We start from the raw sequence: 12,577 nt of genomic DNA, 5'->3' as shown, positions 1-12,577 counted from the left end.
CAGAGACATTTTCAATAGGCTTCTTTTAAGCTCAGATCCCTATTTTAGTGCCTCAAGGGTAATACAGAAAAATAAGAAGTCTTCTTTTCTTCCTGAAACATTGGATATGCTTGTATCTGCATCACCAAACCCAGCAGACACACTTCAATCCGAAAGTCACGATGAGATTAATTGATGTATTGATTGATTGAATAATTAGTAAAATTGTAAACATGTTTTTTTTTTTTTTTCCTTTTTTTTTATGGAAGTTGAAAGAAAATACATTATTTATACCGTTCACATTACGCTTGTATTATTCCCATCCTTAGCAACTCAAAACCCCAAACAAATGTTTTTGGCCAGCTGGGTTGTTTGCATTTTTCTTCAGCATTTCATGACTTTTTTTAAATGTTTCTTCGCACTATTAAAGACTAGTATATAATCTATTAAATTAGAGAAAAAAAGTATATATCTGATAAAACAATTAAGTGCTACATGTAATATAAAAAGTAAAATTAGTTGAACTTGTCTGTACGTAACAGTGGAATGCACCTGTTATCGCTTTATAAGTTTACAACAACGAAACAGCTTTTCGGAATTTGTAACATGAAAATTGAGCTGCACAAGAATTTAAATTCCACAAAAGGTACAATTTACGTTCCATGATTAAATGAAGTAGCAGAAAATTAAATAATAGAAAATTTAAAAGAACAGGGTGTCGGGTGTCGTAGAAATTTATAAATTTCCCAAAATCGTAAAAGGTCAACTAACTCAAAGTGGCGTAGTCCTTCTAACTTCTGACCGCTATTACCTTACCAACTGTAAGAACTGTCAATTTCTTCGACACACAAAAAAACGCTGTAATAAGCCATCTGTTTGCGATACATGCGCTCTCCCACTTCACAACCCTCAACCTTGCACCCACACTCATTGTGTAAAGTGTTCTGTTGATCACTCATCTTCAAGTAAAGTGTGCCCATAATTCGAGCAAATGAAAAGTATAATAACCATACAAACTGACAATACATTTTCATTTCGTAAAGCAGTCAATATTCACAAAGCGCAAATACCACCAACTTTCAACTCTTCATCAGCCTCGCGTAACATGACAGAATAGACGCAGCACGTTGGAGGGAAGCTCGTCAAGAGGAGATGCAAGCCCAAAATGACACGTACGAACTATCAGAGGGATTGCTCTGTGGTGCTGAAATAGCTGGTTAAACAGTAAGCAGTTTATACAATTAATTAGTGCTTTGAATTTCTCGTTTTCACTACATTTTATTTCAAACTCGTTTTTCTCGAAACGACTTTTTCAACTGGTGGGCACTTTAGCCCAAAAAGTTATCGACCAATCGTTATGAAATTTTTTCGGAGTTATTCTTTATTCAATTCTAATTCATATGAACCTAATTCTGAGATTATATTACCATTAAAAATATTTTTTTTTAGCAAAATAGATGAAGAGAAAAATTGCAACTTGAGGAATGCCGACCAGCAAGATACTTGGATGGCGATGGTCCAAGGGCAGCATGGTCTAACGCCACTATTTCCGGCGGAAATGGCTTGAAGAAATGTACTTAAAAATTAAATACTCTCCCAGCTTAAACAATTTCTGATTACTCCTTCCTTGTTCAAAAAATTCACGAAAAACACCGAAATTTCGGCCCGCTAAACCGGTTTCCCCCCCTTAAGTTAGCCATGAAATTCGATATAATCAAAACGGTTGAACTCATTTAAGGGGTTACGCCACTCTAGGATTTTCAAAATATCGAAATTTTTTTTTTTTTGCTTAAAAGATGCTTTAAACTCTTTAGAATATAAAACAAAAAGTCCTATGCGTGAAAAAAATGTTTATCTCTAATATTTCGCACTTTTGCGCGAGCGCCTCTGACGTCTCTGACACGACTATTAGTTACGAATTGTTAGTCGTTGGAGCATGAGGAAATATCTCTCTTTTTGTTGAACATTGTCAAAAATATTAATTTTTTGAAATATTTGTGTGATTTTTTTCATTTATAATTTTTTTTGATTTTTGCTTAATAATAGTGAAATTCTGAACATGACTGATAAAAAAGTGTATACAGGTCATAAAGGTACAAAAGGATCGTTTGTTACAAGGCTGTAGTATGATTATAAGTCGGATATGCCTTAACATTAATATTCATAAACATTTTGTTTTGGTTTTTATTTTATTGTCCACTTATGCATTCACTTTGCTGTGCCGTTTAAATAGAGTATCATATTTCTTAAAAGGTTCATTACACTTGAAACTAAACGCAAACATAGCTAACGTATTGTTTTATGTGCGGCGCGTGAATGCTAGAATCATATTACACAAGTAAACACCGAAAAATTGTTATTGGCTTGCATTGACAAAAATTGCTATAAAAACGCTTGTACGTAGTATGTAAAAAAGAAGAAAGAAAACAATCGTTTTACAAGCTGGATGTCTAGCTTGAAATGATAAAATAAAATAAATATATTTCAAATAACAAACAATACTTTCTTTAAATAAATATATCTGATTTTGCTAAGCTATTAAATGCAAGTTTCTTGCACAAACAAAGTGCAAAATATTGCATGAGTGCTGACGATATCTGCACCAAAAATTGCAATATATTTGCAGGTGCCCTAAAAAGCACCAAATATTAAGTCCTGACGAGATCAGCCAAAACGATCCGTCAGCTGCGGAAGGAAGAACTTGGTTAAGCCATTACAACCAAAAAAAAGATGAACAACCGAGCTCAAGGGCCGCAACCAATCTCCTTGGAGGAATACAGGAGACGGAACGGCCTCAACAAAAAACCAAAAGAGGTTTCCATCCCAAAGGTGAGCAAGCCAAAAAGAAGAGGAGGCTACACCACCAGAATAAAGAGGGAAATCAGCATACTCATCAGGGAGGTAAATCAGCAGCCACCACCATCCTGGGAAAAAGCTAGCGCAATCTGGGAGCGCATAACCCAACTGGAATTCCTGCTCCAGCAGAGAAAAGAAATTAAGTAAATATACATAAAACACTGTGCATGATTGAATGCAGACAGTTAGAGTCTGTAAGCGTTAACCGCTCGAGACAAAAATAATTTTCATTTATTTCTTTACATGGCAAAGTTAAACAACTTTGGCTTCTGTTTGCCTATTAAAAATTTGACTGTAAATGATTAAAATTTACTCAGAAGGTCATTTTTATGAAAATGTTTGAATTGTTATAATATGTTAAATATAATGTGTTTACTTAATAAATGAATTAACTTGAAAAAAAAAAAAAAAAATTTCATAAATCCAATGTAAAAAAAAAAAAAAAAAAAAAAACTTTATTTCCTTACATTATAAATTATTACATTGCATAAATTATTTGATTTACGGTAGTGATGGGCAAACTCAGCACATTTGCACTGTGCAGCAGCGTGTGCTTCTGCGTGCGTAAAAGTGCTAGGTGAAGGGGGATAACAAAGCACAGGGAAGAAACGGAAAAATTGAGCGAGTTGTGACTGTGTTTGTACCCTGAATGAGAGAGCAATTATTCTTGACTTCTTACCAGGGATGCCAACTTTTAACTTCATATCAACAAATTTCTAAAAAAATAGGTTTTTTTGGTACATTTTTCTTCAATAACTAAATTTAATACAATACATATTACACTTTCTATTATAATAATGAATTAAGATAATGAACAACAATAAACAAGCAATTAAACATTTCAAAAGTTCGCGTAATACTGTTTTTTAATTGCTAGATGTAAAGAAAATTAAGACCTCTGAAAATATTTAATTTGAGATTAAATTAAAATCTTACATATTGGAAAGCAATGTCAGTTAAATCTTCAATAATATTGATCACTGCATAAACTGACGAATCTGTAAATTATTCACACTTATGTTGTGATTACTTAAATGGTTTTTGAGATCGGATATATTTTTTTAAATTGAGCTAAGAAATCCAGAAAATCAATTTTTTTAGCAAATTACTTTATAAAACTGCAAACTCTCTTCAGCTACCGAAGTTTGTCGAATGTTTCAGAATTTTTAGCTACTGAATGATACCATTTTTTCTTTTATTTTTCACAAAAAGTGGACGTGATTGATAACTAATTTCGCCCATCTAAATCCAATACACTCTGATATGCACAACTGCAAATAAAAATAAACAACTATGAGTATACAATCATGTTTATAAATTATGAATAATAAAATCAACAATACCCAAAATTGATTCCCACATTTAACAACTGCGGCAACTCTTACTCATAAGTTTTGACATTTCATAAATAAAATCAGTTTTTTCGTGATTTCTTCATTTTTCGACGATATTTTTTGAGACCGTAAGTTACATATTGTTGTCGCATAAAAAACCACTAATATTAAGTGTATTTGTATGGAGTGGATGCAGTGAAAGTGCTGAAAATTCTATTTAAAAATTTGAAACGGCGAACGTCAAAACAAAGTGCACAGTGTTCAACTGCCGACAAAAACCTAAATTTATTTCTAATGTGTAATATATTACTCTGTTTTAACTTTTAATTTAGATAAATAAAGTTAAATAAAATATTAAATATAAAACATTTGGTTCAGCATGACCTCAAATAAAAGAACATTGTTAAATTTGAATCCGAAGTGGAGTGTAACTTTTTTATGCAAATATGTAGACGGAGAATCACAATGCCTTGTATGTGAAAAACGTGTGGTGTGTAAGGTTTTTAACATAAAGAGACATTATGAGCTGCACAGGAGTGATTATGATGAATATATAGGAAAAGAAAGGAAAAGTACAATATATACAAATCCTTAAGTCTAAACGAAGAGCCCGATTCGATGTGCCAAATTACAGAAGGTCGGAAAAATTCAAATTATTCAGATTTTTTTTTTTTAATTTCTTAGGAAAGCGAAGATTACGTTGTAGATGCAAAGCGTGCAACTTATGAAATCGCGTTAAATCTTGTTCGTGAGAATCGTGCATTTCCGGATGGCGAATTGGTGAAGTTTTGTATATTAAAAGCAGTAGGAATTTTGTCCCCTTATCTCGTAGAACTATAAGCAGACGTGTAGATGAAATGGCGGAAATTACAGAATCGCAGTTAAAAGAGCGTATAAAATCATTCACAGCGATTTCATTGACAATTGATAAAAGTACAGATATATCCGACATAGCCCAATTAGCGATTTTTATCCGAGGAGTTGATGCCCACCTAAATATATGTGAAGAACTTTTGGACATTATTCCAGTGACAGGGACGACTAAAGGTGAAGATTTATTTCAATGTGTTAATGAATGTACTGAACGTATGGGTTTATCATGACGAAAAGTGGTTTGCGTTGCCACCGATGGTGCGAAATCCATGAGCGGATGCAAACAAATTTCTCTAATCATTTTTGTGTACTTTGTCATACTGTGCGCATTGACATATGCGTGTGATTTGAATTTGAGAGCAACTAAGTACTCACCAAGAATACCCACTCTGCTATGATAATTTCCTCAATGTTTTTTGAAAAAATCCTCTATTTTTTTGAATGGAAACATGTATAAATTGTCCTTTTTAACAAAATAAAATGTATAACATCCATTGTTTAAATAAAACATGGCTGGTTGAGATTACTGTTCGCTGTTGTGACCAGCATTCTTTAAAAAAAAATGCACTTATATAAAAACATACGATATACATACATACTTATATGTAAACGAAGACAATTTTTTCATTCAGAAAAATATACACCGATTTGTCAGTACAAATTTATCTCCACATGGTTTAGCAACTATGAAACTTTGACATGCGAATGTTCAAACTTCTTGATTATAAAATCGCCTATGCTTCTTGGTTACAAAAATTATAAAAGTAAATAAAATAGAAATTTGCAAAGATGATGTTAATATTCAAAGAAGCGTATCCAATAAAAAAAACCAAAAGCATTTTATTATTTCATATGAACGATCAACACTTCGAAATCCCTTAACATGGAATGAAGTCCCCTTATCTGGTAACTTTGCTGTTGGCAAAGCTTCACTCTCTTTTTTACAAACACATATGCGTTGCTCAGAAGTGATTAATATACGTACACGCCTATTGCTTACCCTTCTAATGTAAGTTTGTCGCCCCCCCATCTAGCACTTTGCTAGCACGCTCTGCTGCGAGCGTGCCACGCTGCTGCCCGTCCCTAATTTACGGTATAAGGTCCCCAATAGATAGTCTTTCAGAAATGGGAAAAACCTTATCAAAAGTTGATAAACCCAATGCCAATGTAGTAAACGAAGTAGTCGTTAATACTGGCTTAAATTTAATCGAAATTTGTTTAATTATAATCACGGTAATAACCTTATTAATATTAGCATTAAAATTATATGCTATGCATAATAAAAAATTGAAGAAAAGATAATCACGTTGCGGACGCTTTGTCTCGCATTACAATCAATGACTTAAAAGGAATAAATGAAAAGAATCAAAATATATACAAAATAGTGACTAGATCAATGTCGAAAAATAACAGCAGTCCAACTACACAGCAGCACATTAAAACATATGATAAGCCCAAAATATATGTCCCAATTAATAACACTGACGTCAGGAAATACAATAAATTAAAGATTACACCCACGCGATGTTACATCAAACGAGGAAAATCTATAATGGCATATATAAAAATTGATGACTTATTTGTTAATGGGAAAATTGACTTAGGACAATTCTTCTCTAGGCTCGACGAAGTGGCCGACAAATATGGCATTAATAATTTACAAGTGGCACCTAGCGAGAAAATTTTCGAATTTGTCTCGATTAATGATTTTAAAAATAAGGGCAATATGATATTAAATAAAGTAAAAGTAGCGCTACTGAATGAGGTGACCCAAATTAATGATGCTAAAACTGTAATGGACATTCTAAAAAGATACCACGATGACCCTATAGAAGGCGGTCATTGCGGAATTTTCAGAACACTTATGAAAATTAAAAGACATTACTTCTGGAAGAAAATGTCAAAAGATGTTGCTAAGTACGTAAAAACTTGCGAAAAATGCCAAAAAACCAAAATAACAAAGCATTTAAAAAGCCCAATGACTATAACACCAACACCTACAGGTACATTTGATACAGTCTTTGTAGACACAATAGGCCCACTACCTACAACAATTAATGGCAATACTTATGCAGTCACAATAATATGCGACATGACAAAATATTTAGTCACGATACCCATCCAAGACAAAAACGCCAAGACAGTGGCGAAAGCAATATTTGAAAAGTTTATTCTTACCTACGGTCCAATGAAGACGTTCATTTCGGACATGGGTACAGAATACAAAAATTCAATACTAACAGAGCTATGTGAATTGCTAAAAATAGAGAAAATTAATTCAACTGCTTACCACCACCAAACACTAGGAGTAATAGAAAGATCACATAAAACTTTCAATCAATACGTAAGATCTTACATATCGATTGACAAAAACGACTGGGATGAGTGGCTACAATACTTCACATACTGTTTTAACACCACTCCTTCTACAGTACATGACTATTGTCCGTATGAATTAGTTTTTGGAAAAACACCAAACATGTTTCAGCAGTTCAAAAATGTAGATCAAATTACTCCATTATATAACATAGATAACTACGCTAGAGAAGTAAGATTTAGGCTAGAAGTAGCACATAAAAGAGCTCGCAATATGATAGACATAGCTAAAATTAAGCAAAAAACATTTTATGATAAAAATAGTTTAGATCACAATTTTAGCATAGGCAATTTAGTTTTACTTAGGAATGAAGTGGCCCATAAACTGGAACCCCAATATTGTGGGCCTTATACCATTAAAGCAATAGATAATAAAAATAATGTTACTATAGTCGACAAGTTATCTTTAAAAGAACAAATAGTTCACAAAAATAGGCTTAAGATTTATCAACAATAAGTAGTTTTAAAGACGCGTCTAAACTTAGAAAATTAATACAATATATATGTACATATATATAAAATTAAGACTACTCTTATGTACATATTTTATTTTAACAATTCAATGTAAAAGAATGTTCATACAAAAAAAAGTTGTATGAGCATTCTTCCGAAGAAGGGAGGTGTAGTATGATTATAAGTCGGATATGCCTTAACATTAATATTCATAAACATTTTGTTTTGGTTTTTATTTTATTGTCCACTTATGCATTCACTTTGCTGTGCCGTTTAAATAGAGTATCATATTTCTTAAAAGGTTCATTACACTTGAAACTAAACGCAAACATAGCTAACGTATTGTTTTATGTGCGGCGCGTGAATGCTAGAATCATATTACACAAGTAAACACCGAAAAATTGTTATTGGCTTGCATTGACAAAAATTGCTATAAAAACGCTTGTACGTAGTATGTAAAAAAGAAGAAAGAAAACAATCGTTTTACAAGCTGGATGTCTAGCTTGAAATGATAAAATAAAATAAATATATTTCAAATAACAAACAATACTTTCTTTAAATAAATATATCTCTTTACAAGGCGTCGGAGCAACGTGAAAAAGCGAAGACCACTGAATCGATTTGAAGCTGAAAGTGATGTGCCAGGTGTGAGTGCATCTGCTAAAAAATTAAAACAATCTGATGATGAATTTAATATTGACTATGCTGCTGGTTATTGCATTTTGAATTTTATAATGGTATTTTCAACAATAGCTCAATACATAAAGTGTAAAACGTGTGATGCAGATGTAACTTTGGAGCAAAAAAGTCCACGTGGGCTTGGTTTTAAGATAGTTATCGTATGCCCGAATTGCAATTATGTTGAGGTTCCAAGTTGTAAGTTTATTAATAAAGCCTACGAAATTAATCGACGAATTGTTTTAGCTATGAGAATACTTGGTATAGGGCTCAATGGCATAAAAAAATTCTGTCCTTTTATGGAGTTACCGCGACCTATTTTTCATTCTTTCTATGATAAAATAGTTAACTTGTTACACGTCGCAAGCACTGCTGTTAGAGATATTTCCATGAAGAAAGCAGCAGAAGAAGAGATAAATGAAAGCCGTGAAAAAGGTGAAGAAGGAGGAATTACAGTTTCTGGTGATGGCTCTTGGCGAAAAAGGGGATTCTCGTCTCTTTATGGCGTATCTTCTTTGATTGGATGGCACACGGGTAAAATTATCGATGTATCTGTCAAGTGTAAGTACTGTAAAGCTTGTGAGTACTGGGAAGTTAAAAAAAATACGACTGAGTATGAGCAATGGTACTTTAGCCACCAAGAAGAGTGCCAATGTAACCATGAAGGCTCAAGTGGTAAAATGGAAGTTGACTCTATTGTCGAAATGTTTGCCAGATCTGTATCATTGTATAATATTAAATATACCAACTACATCGGCGACGGTGATAGTAAAACGTTTAAGGGAATCGTAGATAGTCATCCATACCAAACTTTTGAGGTAAAAAAAAAGAGTGTGTCGATCACGTGCAAAAACGTATGGGTTGAAGATTAAGAACTTTGAAAAAAAAATATGAAAGGCCTTGGAGGCAAAGGCAAATTAACTGCCAAATTAATTGATGAGCTAACAATATATTATGGACTTGCGATACGGCGGAATTCAGACTCTGTGGAAAACATGAAAAGGTGTATTTGGGCGACGCTTTATCATAAAATGTCAACAGACAGAACGCCTATGCATGATACATGCTCAGAAAGTTGGTGTGAATGGAAAAAAGCCAAAGCAGCAGGCACCTTGAAAGATTTTCAGCACAAGCCCTCACTTTCCAACGAAGTTTTTGAGGCCATCAAACCAATATACGAGGACTTAAGTCGAGAAGAATTGTTAAGCCGTTGTTTGGGTGCATTTACTCAAAATGCAAACGAAAGTTTTAACGCAACCGTCTGGAACTTGGCTCCAAAATCATATTCAAGTGGAAAAAAAGTCTTAGATATTGCAGTTAGCATTGCCACTTGCAACTTTAATGATGGTATTAAAAGTATTCTGCAAATTATGAAGGTCTTGGAGATTGATATTGGTGCCGAAGCATACAATTTTTGCGTTGAAACCGATGCTAATCGCATCAAACTCGCAGAACGCTCATTGACGGGAGCAGCAAAAGCGGCGCGCTTGGCCGTTAAATCAACAAGAAAAAAAAAAGAAGAGCAAAATTTGGATTCAGAAGGGCAACTTTATGGACCTGGGATAGCAGATTAAAGGTAAAAAATTTTATACAGTTGAATTTGTCACTTTTTCATATGTAAAACTCGTTTTCAAATTTAAACCGTGTTTATCTCAAAACGTGATTTTTCAAAACTGCACGCAGCATAACACAAACAATTTTTAATATTTTCACTTGTAATCGTACAAGGATCTTTAGAACATTATTCCGCACTGAAATACGTACGGATTTTTTTATTAATTAATTAGAAAAATTTTTATAAACAATTAACGGTTCCATTTTAGATGAAAAATTCTACTTTTGACTTCAAACATCTGCAAAATACACAAATTTCAATATTTCTAAAATCCCGTACGTATTTCTACAGCTATACTCACGTCGATTGAGAAGAATTTTTTTAATTTGGTTTAGGTGGACATTTACGTCAGTTGTACTGCGTGCCGTGAAGTGCCTTTTTCGCAGGGCGCGTTCAGAGATTCACTCCAAAGGCGCCATTTTGTAATATTTTTCAATAAAAATATTTGTAATTACACTTAAATACATGCTTAATAATATACTTAAAAAGTTTTTTCCTAGCACCTTTCTTTCAATGTAAAAAAAATCCTTAAAAAACTGCTTTTTTTACAGTAGCTAGAGTGGCGCACAGTGGGAACTTTTCATGTAGACTGCGGCCATAAATCAATTTTTTTCACATCGTTCGATTTGCATGAAATTTTCAAAATTTATTAACAACTAATTAAGAATTGTTGTTTTAAAATTTTAGACCATAATCTTTATTATTTTTCTGTACACAGTATGTCAAAGTTAAGGTATGACAACATACTTGAAATATGGGAGTTCAAAGTGCTATATTTGAATGCTTGTTATTTACATATGAAACATCACACAACATTTCTAAAAATGCAATTCGTAAGAACCATTTTTCTTTATTAAAAATGACAAAAAAAAAATAAATTCCTAAAAAATGGAAAAAAGTTGCATGTAGCAACAGCCCAAAAAAATGAACATTTATCATTTTCAAAGGACTAGAAAATATATTGCACCGCTGAGCACCGAATTAAGACTTATATCAAATTAAAGCTTGAAAATTCAGCTAAAAGTTAAAGAAAACAAGACATAGCACAGCTTAGCACAGCGATTTATACACAACAAAAACCACAAACAACCATGCGCGAAATTCACACTGCGCGCTATGCATATGTTTACGTGCAATAGTCGGAGCGAGTCTTGTCGCCAAAGCGAGTGGTGGGAGAGTACACAGAAGTGAGTTCTTAATGAGTTGGCGGTGAATCGTCAATTGTCCGTTATGGATTAAAATATAAATATGCTTGCATTATTATCTTTGTGACAGTGACAGTTAATACAAGTTTAATATAAAGTGTTTAGAAATTTATTAAAGTTATGGATAAATCTAATATTCATTATAATGCGATTGTTGAACTATTGTTCGATAGGGATAAAGATATTGACGTTGTTGTTGGTGTCATATCAGCAAATTATAATTTGTCTGAGACAAATATAATTAATTTTCGCAAATTTTTAATAAAATATTTCTATCCAAAATTTAAATTAAAGTGGAACAAAAGTGCGCGCATTAAATCCAGGTTTTTAATTGATAATAAACAATGGCTTTCACGGCTTTATACGATAAATAAAAACGTTTTGAATATTGAGCAGCCAAGTACTTCGCTTTCAGCCAAACGTGGAAGACCTTGTATTTCATTTGAAGAAAGTCATCAGAGAACTAAGAGGACTAAAATAAAACAAATTTGTGAAAATTATTCTGAAGAGCTGATAGTGTCTGCAGCTAAAAGATATAATAAAGAAGAAAATTTTAAATCATTTACACCTGAAAAAGCACTTAGCCTCATAATCGATGCTGCATTATCAAAGCACCAGTATGAAATTTTAAGAAGCTCAGCCAAAGAAATCGGTTGTGATATTTTTCCAAATTATAAACAAATTTTGGCAGTTAAAAAGCAATGTTATCCTGCTAATATTACGGTTGAGGAAAATTGTAGTAGTGTTGGATTACAACAATTACTTGATCACACAGTTTCAAGAATTTTTAAATCTAAATCGCAATGTGAGGTTGAAGAGTTTCCACATCAGTTGCGTTTATTAAGCAAATGGGGCTGTGATGGGTCATCTGGGCACAGCAGTTAAAGAAATTGGAATACCATGATGATGTAAAAAATTTATTAAAAGATTGAAAAAAAAAAAAAAAATTTTATTGCAGTACTATGAAAAGTAGGCGTAAAAATAGTAGGAATAATTTGAAATTCGCACCAAATATTGAAAACTTTTTAAAACGTAAATGTACCAAAATTTTAAAGTTTGACCTAAAATTTTATGCCAGTTAGAGCATTTTTTAAGTTAGTATTGTATGGGAGGTGGTCGTAAGAGGGGGCAGATTTTTACAAAATTATTACCCAATATTAGGAATTACACAAAATACAAGTATACAAAATTTTGTTATTTTTTTTTTA

The 12,577-nt window shown here is 32.7% G+C and overlaps 1 protein-coding gene across 1 annotated transcript in view; it reads right to left on the bottom strand.

Annotated features, from left to right (window-relative positions):
• Positions 1–3,878: 3,878 nt before the first annotated feature.
• LOC128859260 (COMM domain-containing protein 10) overlaps positions 3,879–12,577 on the bottom strand; it is a 70,833-nt gene continuing 62,134 nt past the window's right edge. Inside the window, exon 3 of the mRNA XM_054096119.1 lies at positions 3,879–4,106. The gene's annotated coding sequence lies outside the window, so the exon portion shown is untranslated. The remainder of the gene's footprint in view (positions 4,107–12,577) is intronic.

This window comes from Anastrepha ludens, chromosome 3 (assembly GCF_028408465.1).
Source record: "Anastrepha ludens isolate Willacy chromosome 3, idAnaLude1.1, whole genome shotgun sequence".
Lineage (NCBI taxonomy): Eukaryota > Metazoa > Arthropoda > Insecta > Diptera > Tephritidae > Anastrepha > Anastrepha ludens.
The sequence above is the reverse complement of the archived record's forward strand: the minus strand, read 5'-3'. Positions and strand labels throughout refer to the sequence as shown.